This window comes from Podarcis melisellensis, assembly GCF_964234715.1.
Source record: "Podarcis melisellensis genome assembly, chromosome: 8".
Taxonomy (NCBI): domain Eukaryota; kingdom Metazoa; phylum Chordata; class Lepidosauria; order Squamata; family Lacertidae; genus Podarcis; species Podarcis melisellensis.
Window position 1 is genome coordinate 988,622 of NC_138540.1, and position 14,405 is coordinate 1,003,026.

Consider the following 14,405-nt stretch of genomic DNA (forward strand, 5'->3'; position numbering starts at 1 on the left):
CCTGGTGGCTAAGACATTGATACTGATGAACTGGAAGAATAGAGATATGATTCCCCTTAATTACTTGACAATATGACAATATTAGGAACATATGAATGGGCTGCAGACTTTCTTTGGATAAATGAAATTATTCTAATAAAATATTAATAATAATAAAAATAAAGATTTCTGGCAGAGTCAGGGTTGGGGCCTCATGCTGGCATGGTCTACGTGAGCCAGAGATTCATTGGCTCCTCAGCCCGGAAGAAGTGAGCTTAGAATTTATTGCCCAATGAATGTGATGGACAAATATCAATTCATAACATTTTCTTCTTCTTCTTCTTCTTCTTCTTCTTCTTCTTCTTCTTCTTCTTCTTCGGCAATCCCTCATAGCTGAGTAAGATTGTTTTCCATGGACTTCCGGTGCTAACCGCTATGGCAAACAGTGGGTCCCAAGATAGTGGACACCGGCCGTGCAGCCAATTAAGGATAATTTGAGAGTAATTATCCTTGCAAGCGCCCCCCCCCCCAGGGCAAAGGGGTGAGCTTTCATTCACAGATTGTCCAATAACTGAAGGAGACAAGATAACCTGCTAAATGAATCAGCCACTGAGTCCCAAGGTTTTGATCTGAAGAGGATTTTTGTCATAACCGGATTGGTATGTAAATGAAGTTAAGCCTTTGTTCTCTTTTTACATTATATTTGCTGTTTTATGATTCGGCAAGCCTTCACTGATGAAGAATTAATTACTAATGGAATGTAAATATGAATGGATCACAACTATTAATGGAATGCAAGAGGGAATCAACAAGAACTTAATATTTTTCAATTGATTATTTGAACAAATAGACTGTTGTGAGGATTGGTGGCATTATGCTGAAATTGATTGATTGATTACAACATGAAGGGAAGGACAAATGTAAGCAAATATTTCCCACAGAAAGGATATAAACTCCACTTGCAAATTAATGGAGATGGAATAGTTAAATACAAATGAAAGTCATCACATCAGTGGCTGTTAAAATAAAGGATTAAGATTGGAACTGTTGTATTTGGATTAATTAAGAGGATTGGAGCAGGACCAAGGAATAACATCATCTCTGGATAATCAGAACACAGGAAGTCATCCAAAATTGTTTAATTTGGAACTGGATAATTGGCTTTTTTATTTGTATTATGATTTGGTATTGTATTAATGTGGCTTACATTGGGTTAGGGTTATTAATGAAAAATTAATAAAAATGATAAAAGAAGAAGATTGTCTTCCATGAACAGGGTTTTAACAGTTTTAACTCACAGGTGACTGTGGATGTCAGTTCTGCATCCGCACATCCTTCCACAGTGGGGACAATAGGTTCCAGATGGGAGTTGATTATGGTGAGGGTTTGCCAAGCGTGCCTTCCTCTTAGCATGTTTCTCCCCATTGTCCTGAGTTTGAGCATCTTCAAAGTCCATGACACCTTTGGTATAAATTGTTCTCCAATTGGAGCTCTCGCAGGCCAGTGTTTCCCAATTGTTGGTGTTTATACTACATTTTTTGACATTTGCCTTGAGATTTGTCTTTAAACCTCTTTTGTTGTCCCCCTGCATCATGCTTTCCATTGTTAAGTTGGGAATAGAGTAGTTGCTTTGGAAGACGATAATCAGGCATCCCAACCACATGACCAGTCCAACGAAGTTGATGTTGAAACACTGGTGATCTTTGCTTCTTCCAGTACACTGGCATTAGTTCATCTGTCTTCCCAAGTGATATGTAAAAATTTTCAGTGACACCTTTGATGGAATTTTTTGAAGAGCTGAAGATGGCATTTATAAGTGGTCCATGTTTCATAAAAGTAAAGTTAGTAGTACAATAGCTTTGTAACAGTTTTATCTACTAATCCATAGCACTGAAGAGAGTGAAATCAACTATCAGCATTTGCAACTTCTGTTGTCCTGGCATCATCAGAGATCAAGGACCTTTCAGCCAGGCAAAAACACTCAGCTAGATGCACCAATAATCTGACTTGATACAAAGCAATTTCATAAGTGTCATTATGCAAGCCTGAACTCAATTTCATTCTGCTTCACCCATTAAAAAGAGATAAAGCAAAAACTGTTGATGACTGTGTGCTCGTCTTTGTCCATTTACAAATGTGCTCCAGGATGTACTACAATACAGGAGAACCATTATCCTATTTCTGAGCTGCCTCCTGCAGTGTGAAGAGTAACTTACTAGCAGGGAAATAAAAATAAATCAGTCATCATTTGGGATTATACCCTTTTGGAATTGCTTTAAAAGTGCTTATACTTGACCGTCATGTGTCTGTCTGCAGGGTTCCAAAAACACTTTCTAGAAAATAGAAGCCTTGGGAGACTGAGCTGTAGTGACTGGGTGAGAGGCTCATAGGAAGGGAGCCAGAGAAAGGGGGCCTGGGGGCAAGACAGAAGGGGGAAGCAGGATTGAAGACCCTTCTCCCATAACAATGTGACCTTTACACAGCTCTTATTCTAGTTTATGAAAGGGAAAGTTTTTCTTGAGGTCACATCCTCCCTGGCTAGAGAAGGGCATTAAGATTAATTTTATTTGTATCCCACCCTTTCTGCCAAAAGAGCCCAAGGTGACAGGCACAGCAATAACAAAACATCTAAAACCACAAACAAAAACAATTTAAAAACATGCTTTAAAACCAGTTTAAAACATTCTCAACCAGTGGTCTCAGAGTTGCCAGGAACAGTTGTCTGTTTATTGAGCATTCATCTTGATTTCTTTGCAGGAAGCTTTGATGGCATTGATTATTCCCCCCCCCTCAATTTTTAAATTGGTTTTGCAATAATATTGCATTAATTGAACACAGTAAATCCCATACAATATATAAAGCCTCTGTTGCTATGGATTTTCCTGGCAGTACCGTCTTTGGCAGGCAGTAACAGTGATACCAAGTAATTTCAATTTCTCATGGTGCCCTGGAGTCACATTGCACATTGCACAGGGGCATGGAGGAACATCAGCATTGCTGTTCCCCCAGTCTCAGCCACTCAGCACTCAGAGCATAATGCCAAAGAATAAAGAGGTGTGTATCAAAGATGGCTATTTTCTGAGACCCTGGCAGCTGCCCAAAGATGACATAGGTTGATGCTGGAACTGGTTTAAACAATTAAGGAGGCCACATTCCCTCATGGGGAACCTTCCAGAAGCTACATGTTGGTGGTGGGCACCACCAGAAGTAAAAGGAGGTGGATGCTACTTTCCCCTTTGTAAGGAGGCTCTTTTCCAACCATGAAAAGCTCAGTTTGGACTTCCGGGTCAGCGCCATCGATCAATGGCAGATTCCGTCTGAATCTCGAAGGGACCAGCTCCGCGGGATCGGGTCTTACCGCTGCGGCAAAGCGGGGACCCTTTAAAAATCACAGGCGGGGGAAGCCTGTGAACGTGGGGACTCAGCGGGCACCATTTGCGCCCCCCAAACTGCAAAGGGACCCTTTTAAGGGCTCCGGAGCGGGGCGGGGGTGAGCGGCGCGGTGCTGAGAGTTGACTGCTTCTTCTGTGGAGTGAAGCCACACAGCTGTTATCGGAGAGTGCTGACTTTTTCTTGGGACAATTGGACTTAAAAGCAATTAACCATGAGTAGGATTAAATTGAAATAAACGGAGAAAAAAACGAGGAAATTCGACACTGAAACGGGAAGGTATAAACAGGAAGTCTGCCTTCCCTGCTTGTAAATAGATCAAAGCAAAGAGACTGTAAAGCGGAAACTTTGAAAGACGTTCAGAAAAGACTTAAATCTTAACATCAAGAAAGTGGTTTCCCCTCCAGATTGCAGGAGAGGAGGGGAAAAGAGTTGAGTATATTTACCTGCAAGAAAAGGGGAGAAAGAAAGTTAATATCCGCTGCCTAAAACCTGGGAACGGGCTGCCCCCAGACAGGAAAGCCGACCAGTGGAAAGCCTGTCGGCAAGTTAATGACTTTTGAATTAGCTCTGCGAGAGAGATACAGTGTTTCTGGACTTCTCCTGATTTTAAAGTAACTTTTAACTATATTGAAACTGTTGTTTTTAAGTGAGTTGGGGGACTTACAAGGACTATTTTTGTTTCTAAAAAGTTGCGAACTTTGGCTGTAACTGTGTCCCCCTAGAGGAGCACTGACATTGTTGTAACAACAACTGGGCTATAGGAAAATTCCTTTCCAAAACAAATCTTTCAACCGTAGGATTGACCTTGGATTCTCATGAGAGTGTTATGGCAAATGAGAGAGGAAAGTTAGAGTTGGCACAGGAAAAAACTACTAGGTCTGGCAGACACTACCGGACTGATATTGTGCAGCAGTGAAGGGCTTCAACATCTGGAGCATCTGGCACATCAGGGGCTGCTCCTCCACAGGTTAAACCAAAAGTTATGTCGTCTGAAGATGTTTTGGCACAGGCACTTGGAAAAATTAATGAATTTTTGGAAAATTTAGCTAAGCAAGTAGCTGAGACAAATAAACAAGTAACTGAAGCATCAGCTAAAATTGATTTGAACACCACAGGCATTAACAATTTGGGACAGAAGGTGAATTCCAATACACAGTATCGAAAAATTATTACAGGAATCTGCTTCGACCCAAAAGATAGCTGAAAAAGCAAAGGAAATAGCAATTGCTACTCAAGAGAAGATACCACCAGTATATAGGCATTTGGAGGACCACAGCCTGACAGAAATTGACGACTCAAGTGTGGAGATTTTTAAGGACATTCCAAAACATCTTTTGGACTTAAGGACCAACTACGGAGATCTAGTTGCCCTGCTGAGAAGAAATAGAATCCTCTTTAGGTGGGAATCTCCCCAAGGCCTATCTTTTAAATATAAAGGAAGAAAGATAAAAATAAGAACAGTTAACGACAAAGACAGGTTTTTGAAAAATCACGAAGAAGACCTACAAAAAGAAGCGGAATCCGGAGAAGACCCAAGAGCACTGGAAAAAGGAATACTAGACATAGCAAACTTATCTTTTGGATTGCACGGTCCAGGTAAAGAGACCCGACCGACAGAACAAGAACAGTTACTTGGAGCAGTCGGAGGTAAAGTGAAGTAACCCCATCATGGCTCTGCAACTTCTAAGGAATACTAGACATAGCAAACTTATCTTTTGGATTGCACGGTCCAGGGAAAGAGACCCGACCGACAGAACAAAAACAGTTACTTGGAGCAGTCGGAGATAAAGTGAAGTAACCCCATCATGGCTCTGCAACTTCTAAGTTGGAATTGTAATGGCCTTAACTCCCCTCGGAAGAGAAAAAGTGTTTTTCATATACTAAAAAAGGAACAATTGGACCTGATTTGTTTACAAGAAACACATGTGTCAGAGCTGCCCAATGTCCCAGCTCACAGAGGACCAATGCCAGTTCTTGTTATATACAAAAGTCTTTATTAAGGTTCAGTTTCGATTCCAAAGCCGCGGCGCGCAGCTCTACGTCTCAACCCTAGACCGCTGAAGCTCCGTCTGAATCTCCTCCCCCCAGACACCAGTTCAAGACCCTAGCCTTGCTCCACCTCCTCCTCTGCTCCTTTCTCCTCTGGGTCCTTCTGCCCGCTGGGGTGTTGCCCTTTCTGGACTCTTCTGATGCTGATGCTGACGAGTCCCCGGATTCTTCCCCCTGCCTCCGGCGTGCTTTAGGACCTGGCTCCCAGTCTGCGCTCCCGGCTGTCCCGCACGCCTGTACATTTGAACTTGGCGCGCGCGCCCAGCCTGTAACGTTCCTCCTGACCGTTACACTGCTTCTGTCACTGCTTCCCCCTTCGGGGGGGCTCACTGGATCTGACTTCCCCTCTGTTTCCTCACTCAGCGACAGGGGCGTGGTCAGTCCTGACTCATCTTCTCTTTCCCCTGGAGTGGAAACCGGTCCTGACACCTGGGACTCTTCCCCCCCACTACGCTCTGGTGGGGAAACTGGTCCCGATCTCCAGCTGCTGCTTTGGGAGTCACCGCTGGTTCCTTGCTCCTGGTGCCTCCCTCCCGGGAACCCCCTTGCTCTGGCTATGGGTGCCCCCTTCTGTGAATCTTCCGACTCACTGGACAGACTCATGGAATCTCTTGCCCCACTGTCTTCCTCACCTACACTGCCCTCGGATTGTTCCCCTTCGCTCTCCGCTTCCTCCTTCCCCTGTGCCTCCACTCCTGAACCCCTGACATCCATCCCCCCTTTGAAGCCCCCCCTTCCCCCTCCTCCTCCTCGGGTGCGGGTTCCAGGTGCTCCAGTGTTGTGGGGGTGAGTGCGGGATACAGTTCCTCCCCTCCGATGTGCATCCGGCTGGTTGGGGTCGGCCAGTCCGGAATGGGCTCGTCGACGTCGATCTCCTCTGCTTCCATCTCTCTGCAGCTGCGCTCGAACCCAGGGTCCTCCCCCAACACGTCCATGTCCGTCTCCCCCCCGGTCACCTCGGGGGATGCTGCCTGCCAAGGCCCCTTCAGCCATTTCCTGCTCCACCCCACCTCAGGTTGATTGTCCCACCAATAAGAGCGGTCTGTGGCAGACCCCGAGAGTGATCCCTCCAGGGAACGTGTGTCGGGTGCTGGTTCCTCGTCTGATGAAAACCCCTGGAACGTGCTGGCTGAAAGTGTGGGTGTGAAAAGATATTCATCGAAATAATCAGCCGGCATAGGTCTGTGTGGGAAGAGTGCATAGAACCCGTCCTTGAGGTAGTGCTCCTCCACCGCATAGTACGGTACCCAGCTGTTGGCGCTGGCCGGGGTAACTTCCCTGGTGAGGAGATACTCAACCCCCTCTTCCCCCCATCTCGAGTCCAAAATCTCCGTGACCTCGTTGAGTGGCCCTGCTCTCGGCGACCCTCCCCCTGTTGGCGATCTGCGGGGTGGGTCTGGTACGTTCCCTGGCGCCTGGAACCTGTGGGGTTCCTTGTAGGGTGTAAGCACTGATCTATGAAAGACCGGGTGCATTCTGGAACCCTCCGGGAGTGTCAACCTGAAGGCTACCGGATTGATTTGTGCCTCGACTTGGTAAGGTCCTAGCTGTTTGTGTCTGAGCTTCTTCTTAGCTAACGTCCTGGCTGGCACTGCCTGGGCTGCCTACCCGTATGTCTTCCCCGACCCTCCTGTGCCTGTCTGCCTGCACCTTGTATGCTTGCTTTGCCCGTTCTAAATGCCTTTGGAGCTGCTCGTGGACCTCCCGCAATTCCTCTGCCCAAGCCTCTGCTCCCTGTGTCTCCCCCTCCCCCACTTTCTCTAACCCCGGGAAGGTTCTGGGATGTCGTCCATTGTTGGCGAAGAACGGTGTTACCCCTGTGGATACGTGCTTCATGTTGTTGTAGGCAAACTCGGCTAACGGTAGGTAGTCCACCAAGGTCGAGGGCTGTTGATTCGCGTAGCATCGCAGGTACTGCTGCATGATGGCGTTGACCCTCTCCGCTTGTCCGTTGGTTTGCGGATGTCTTGCCGACGCTAAGTTGATCTTGACGTTCAGGATGCCCAGCAGCTTCTGCCAGAAGCTCGAGATGAATTGGCGACCCCGGTCGGACAAGATGGACCGCGGCAAGCCGTGAACCTTGAACACGTGGTCTATCAACAGCTTGGCTGTCTGTTCCGCCGTGGCTACCTTCGCGCAAGGAATGAAGTGCGCCATCTTGGTGAACAGGTCCACGACCACTAGCACTGCTGTCTTGCGTCGCGAGCTGGGCAGATCTGTGACAAAGTCCAGGGCCACTTTCTCCCTCGGCTCGAGCGGCGTCTGTAGCGGTTCCAACAATCCCGCCGGTGGCCTGTGTACTGGTTTGGCCCTTTGGCATGTGTTGCACCTCGTGACGTAATCCGCGACTTCTCCCCTCATCTTGGGCCACCAAAAGTCTCTGGCTACTAATTCCGCCGTCTTGTCCTTGCCAAAATGCCCGGCGCTGGGTGCGTCGTGTAACTGCTGCAACACTTTCGCGCGGAGGTCGTCCCCCGGCACGTAGATGGCCCCCTTGCAGATGAGCAGTCCGTCGCGTATCTGGAACTCGTCGTCCTTCGCTGTGCCTCTCTGCGCCTCCTCCATCTTGGATCGTGCGAAGGAATCCGTCTGCAGTGCGCGACGTACGGCGTCCAAGTCCATGGTGGCCGAAGCGCACGCCCACGCTCCTGGTGCGAAAATGTGTTTGGCTGCCACCGGTGCCGGTTCCTCAAGATACTGCGGCTTCCTGGATAGCGCATCAGCCATGACGTTGTTGCCTCCCGGGATGTATTCTATCCTGAAGTTGAAATCCGCGAAGAACTCCGCCCAGCGGAGGTGCCTCTGGCTCAGGAACCGTGCCGTGCGCCAGTACTCCAAGTTCTTATGGTCCGTGCGTACCTGCACCGTGTGTTTGGCTCCGACGAGGAAGTGCCGCCACGCTTTGAAGGCTGCATGAACGGCCAGCAACTCCCTGTCCCAGATGGTGTAGTTCTGTTCCGACTTGCTGAGTTTCCTGGAGTAGAATGCGCACGGCCTCCAGTCCCCTTGCGGATCTTGTTGCAACAGGACCGCCCCCACCGCTCTGTCCGAGGCGTCCGTCTCAACCCTCATTGGCTTGCTGGGGTTGACGTGTAGCAGCTGTTCTTCGGACGCGAAGAGATGCTTGAGTCTCTGAAAGGACTGTTCCGCCTGGTCCGTCCAGGTGAACTTCTTCTTCTTGGAGCTGAGGGTGTCCGTGATGAAATCCACTCCTATAAAGTCTGCATTACTACCAGAGTCAATGGTAATGGGCACTTCCATAGTGAGTCCATTGGGTACCTGGAGCGATGCAGTGAGTTGCACCACTGGTTTGGGCGGGAGTGGGTCTGTGGGCTGTAAAATCTCTGGGGACTGCTTCACTGACTCGCCTGGCTGGGCCCCAGTGCCTCTGCCTCCAACCAGGCTTCGTCGTTTCCCTGTAGCTTTTCCCCTGGCTGCACTGCTTCTTTCACTGTTGCTGAGGCTGCAGTGTGCTTTTGGAGCCTCTGGGGACACTCTTTGGCCATGTGCTGTGCACTGTCGCAGATGTAGCACTTCCTGCTTCCTCTAGGAGGCTTCGCCTTGACTGCTCCTGGTGTTTGGGCTCTGGTTGCTGTCTGAGCCCTGGCACCGCCTATCTCCATCGGCTCTTCTCCCCCTCCCAGTGGAGGCATGGACTGGGCGCGCGCTGGCTCTCTGGGCAGGAAAGGAGCTGATCTGGCTGGTGTGCGTCCCAAACGTCCGTCATCTTTGTTCCAAGGGCGTTCCTCCAGACGCACTCCTATCGCCAGCGCTCTGTTGACTACTTCTGCTGTGCTGGTGGGTCTGTCCCCCCTTGCGATTTCATCCTTCACAGCCCCATTTAGCCCCTCCCAGAACAGGTCTCGGACGGCTGCTGAGTCCTTGTCCCAGCCCAGTACATTTACTAACGCAAAAAAGCGTGAGTGATATTGCCTTACAGTGGCTTTCCCTTGTTGCAACCCATGCATTTGCTTTCTGGCCAGATCCACATCAACTGTTGATTGAAAACAAACGTCCATCGCTTTGATAAAGGCTGTTGAATCTTTAAGGGCGGGGTCATTTTCACGCCACAAATTGCGCAGCCACAATTTAGCTTCCCCATGCAGATGAGTTATAATGAACCCCACTTTCTCCTCCTCATCTCTAAAGTCTTTCCGAAGCAAATTGAGCGCGAAAAGTATGTCTGCCCTGAAGTTAGGATACTGCTGCAAATTCCCGTCGAAGTGGGATACGACGCTGCCTCCCCTCTTCCTGAGTCCAATTCCTTGCTCCTGGTGCCTTGCTCCTGGTGCCTCCCTCCCGGGAACCCCCTTGCTCTGGCTATGGGTGCCCCCTTCTGTGAATCTTCCGACTCACTGGACAGACTCATGGAATCTCTTGCCCCACTGTCTTCCTCACCTACACTGCCCTCGGATTGTTCCCCTTCGCTCTCTGCTTCCTCCTTCCCCTGTGCCTCCACTCCTGAACCCCTGACAATATGTAACGAGGTTACACAGGAAAATACTCATTAATAAGAGACTGGGACAAGAGTTTATCTCATCTGATAAAGTTAAAAAAAGAGTTGTGGTATATGCAAAGGAGAGATTATTACCGAAACTAATTTTTAAAGATGAGCAAGGAAGGTTTCTGGCAATTGAAATTCAAGTTCAAGGAGAGAAATTTTTGATTGTAGGAATTTATGCACCGAATGAGGGGAAATCTGAATTCTTCAAGAAGTTGCATGAGACTTTATTGGACTATTTGGGCTATAATTTGATTCTGATGGGGGATATGAATGGAATAGTATCTACAAACATGGACAAGGCACAAAGACAGGTAGTCACCAAAGATGGTAGACTACCAAAAACCTTTTTTGAGATGACAGACAATATGGACTTAGTGGACATTTGGAGAACAAGGAACCCCCTGGGGAGAGAGGGAACCTTCTTTTCTGAAGCCAAGATGACATGGACTAGAATTGACCAAATATGGGTAACTAGAGGAATGGCACCAAAGATAAAGAAAGTGGAAATCTGCCCAAAAACCTGCTCCGACCATAACGCTGTAAGGATGGAGATGAAGCAATTAACAACTGGCTCCTTCAGATGGAGGATGAATGACACCTTATTTAGAGATGAAGAAGTGTACAAAAAGGCCCAAAAAACTTTGAGAGATTATTTTGAAAAAACATGAACACTAATGTTGAAAAAAGAGTAATCTGGGACGCAATCAAAGCTGTTATGAGAGGGTTTCTGATACAACAGAATGCAGTAAAGAAGAGAAGTCAAAATGAGAAAAAAGACAAAATTCTGGAGAAAATAAAAGAAGGGGAGAAGAAATTGAGAGCAAAACCAAAGTCGCAGGAGATTTTGAGAGAAATAAAATTATATCAAGTACAATACATAGAATTGATAAATCAGGAAATAGAATGGAAAATTAAACAAATGAGACAAAAGACATTTGAATCAGCGAAAAAATGCGGGAAACTGCTGGCTTGGCAAATGAAAAAAAGACAAAAACTAAATACTATTACAAATTTAGAAGTGGAAGGAAAGAACATACATAATCCAGTTGAGATTAGAAACTGTTTCCAGAGGTACTTTAAACAATTATACCACAGAAAAAAATGGACATAGACCGATTTCTGAAGACAAATGGATTACAAAAAATCTCTCAAGAAAGTAAATTAATGTTGAACGATAAAATATCTGAACAGGAAGTAGAAGGTGCCATCCAAAATATGCAATTGGGCAAATCTCCAGGACAGGATGGGCTGACTTCCAGATACTATAGATCTTTGAAGGAGTGGTTACCTTTGAAGGAAGTCTGCAATGAAATCTTGGAAGGGAAAAGGGCACCAGAGTCGTGGATAGAGGCGTATATCACACTTATACCGAAAACAGAGACTGAAAAGACTCAACTCAAGAACTACTGCCCCATATCGTTACTAAATGTGGATTACAAAATCTTTGCTGACATTTTGGCCAAGAGATTGAAAAAAGTACTGATGGAAGAGATTCATAAAGACCAAGCGGGCTTTCTCCCGGGAAGACATCTGTCTGATAATTTGAGGAACATAATTGACATTCTGGAAAAATTAGAAGTGAATATAAACACTAAAGCAGTTCTGATATTTGTAGACGCGGATAAAGCTTTTGACAACATCTTTTGGAGTTTTATGAAAAAGAACCTACAGGGGATGGGGGTAGGCCAAGGTTTTGAAAATGGTATAGGTGCAATATACTCTCAACAAAGGCTAAACTAATTGTAAATAATGTGGTAACGGAAGAATTCAAGATAGAAAAAGGGACACGACAGGGTTGCTCAATTTCCCCATTGCTCTTCATTTCGGTCCTGGAGGTTTTGCTGAACATGATTAGAAGGGACCGGTTTGTCAAAGGTATACAGGTCGGAGCCAAACAGTACAAGCTGAGAGCATTTGCAGATGACTTAGTATTGACGTTACAGGAGCCAGAATCTAGTACTAAAAGGGTTTTAGAACTAATTCAAGAATTTGGTCAAGTGGCAGGATTTAAACTGAACAAGTTAAAAACTAAGGTTTTAGAGAAAAATTTAACATTGATTGAAAGAGAGAGGTTTCAGAATGAGACAGGTTTGACCGTGGTTAAGAAAGTGAAATACCTGGGGATTAATATGACAGCTAAAAATGGGAACTTATTTAGAGATAATTATGAAAAATGCTGGACAGAAGTGAAAAAAGATTTAGAAATTTGGTCAAATTTGAAGCTTTTCTTGTTGGGTCGAATTGCAGCTATAAAGATGAATGTATTGCCTAGAATGTTGTTTTTGTTTCAAACACTGCAAATTGTGGACAAGATGGACTGTTTCAAGAAGTGGCAGAAAGATATTTCTAGATTTGTCTGGCAGGGCAAGAAGCCCAGAATAAAATTCAAGATATTAACTGATGCAAAGGAAAGGGGTGGATTTGCCCTGCCAGACTTTAAACTTTACTATGAATCAGCAGCATTCTGCTGGTTGACAGACTGGCTGCTTCTTGAGAACACAGACATTTTGGATTTAGAAGGCTTTAACAATGTTTTTGGGTGGCATGCATATTTGTGGTACGACAAGGTTAAAGCACATAAAGCATTTAAAAACCATATTGTCAGGAAAGCATTGTTTAATGTCTGGATAAGATATAAGGATTTATTGGAAAATAAAACCCCGAGGTGGTTGTCACCAATGGAAGCAAAAGCTCAGAAAAAGCTCAATATGGCCAAATGGCCGAAATATTGGGAAATTTTGGAACAAGAAGGAGATAGACTGAAACTGCAGAGTTTTGAGAAATTAAAAAACAAAGTGCGAGATTGGCTTCATTATTATCAGATAATGGAGGCATATAATTTGGACAAGAAAATTGGCTTCCAGGTGGAAAAATCAAAATTAGAAACAGAACTGTTAGAACCTAAAACTAAGATTTTGTCAAAGATGTATAACTTGCTGTTGAAATGGAATACTCAGGATGAACCGGTGAAATCTGCTATGATTAAATGGGCACAAGATGTTGGCCATAACATTATGTTTGCTGACTGGGAACAGTTATGGACCACAGGTATGAAGTTTACGGCATGCAATGCCTTAAGAGAGAATATTATGAAAATGATTTACAGGGGGTACATGACACCAGTCAAGCTTGCAAAAATATATCATCTGCCCAATAATAAATGTTGGAAATGTAAAGAAACTGAAGGTACATTCTTTCACCTTTGGTGGACGTGCCCAAGGATTAAGGCTTTCTGGGAAGTGATCTATAATGAAATGAAAAAGGTATTTAAATATACCTTCCTGAAGAAACCAGAGGCCTTTCTCCTGGGCATGGTCGGCCAATTGGTGCCAAAGAAGGATAGAACTTTCTTTATGTATGCTACAACAGCAGCAAGAATACTTATTGCAAAGTCCTGGAAGACACAAGACCTACCCACCCGGGAAGAATGGCAGATGAAGGTGATGGACTATATGGGATTGGCAGAAATGACTGGCAGAATCCGAGATCAGGGAGAAGAGTCGGCGGAAGAAGATTGGAAGAAATTTAAAGACTATTTACAGAAATATTGTAAAATTAATGAATGTTAGAATGAGGTTGGATAGAAATTAAGTGGTTTCCAGCTGTAATGCTTTAAGAGAATATGAAAAAAAGGTTTAGAAATAGGTAAAAAATTAATGGTAAGGATTTCCTGAACTAACAATCCGAATTGGAATACAAAAAAGGGAGGTATGAGGAGGTCCGGGAAACAAGCTAAAGGAAAATAAGTAATGGAAAATCTGTGTGTTTTTAATTATTTTTTCTTTTGTATTTTTGTTATTTTTTCTTTTTATTTTCATTGTATTATTATTGAAAATTTTAATAAATATTCTATAGAAAAAGAAAAGCTCAGTTTGCACCCACAATCACACCCACGCGCCCCTCCTTCAACCAGACAGGCAAGAAACTTTCTTACAGTTCTATCAAGGATGCCTTCCAGCAGGCAAAGCATCTGTGGAGCGTACAGACCAACGCTAACCACAGACCCAGGACCTTGGGTTTCCCATCGTTGCTGCAACAGGGCATGAGCTTCAGGATGAGATTAAGTAGTGCATTAACCACCAGATTCCAGCTAATTGAAGGAAAAGCAGTATGGTGACCTGTGTAAAAGCTTTTGGTTCAGTCTGGCTCATTGCTCTGGGCAATGAGGGGAGTTTGTTGTATGTTGTGATAGAACCTGACTGCTTTTGCTTTGGTGCCTCCAACAAAGCATTCAGCAAAGTTGAGCAGGTCTAATAAGTTCACTTCCCTTGGATGGCATTGGCAATCACTGTACATGTAGAAACATTGGCAGCAATCCTGATTTTAATTTTTCATGTTATGTCTCCCTTGCTGCCAGAAGTTCTTAAATAGGTTTAAAAACATGTGTCCAGAATGTTTTCTTTTTAAGTGTGCTGTACTCATTTAAAGTTTTAAATGGACTGTTTAAAATCTGGCACTTTATCCTCGGGATGGAGGAGAC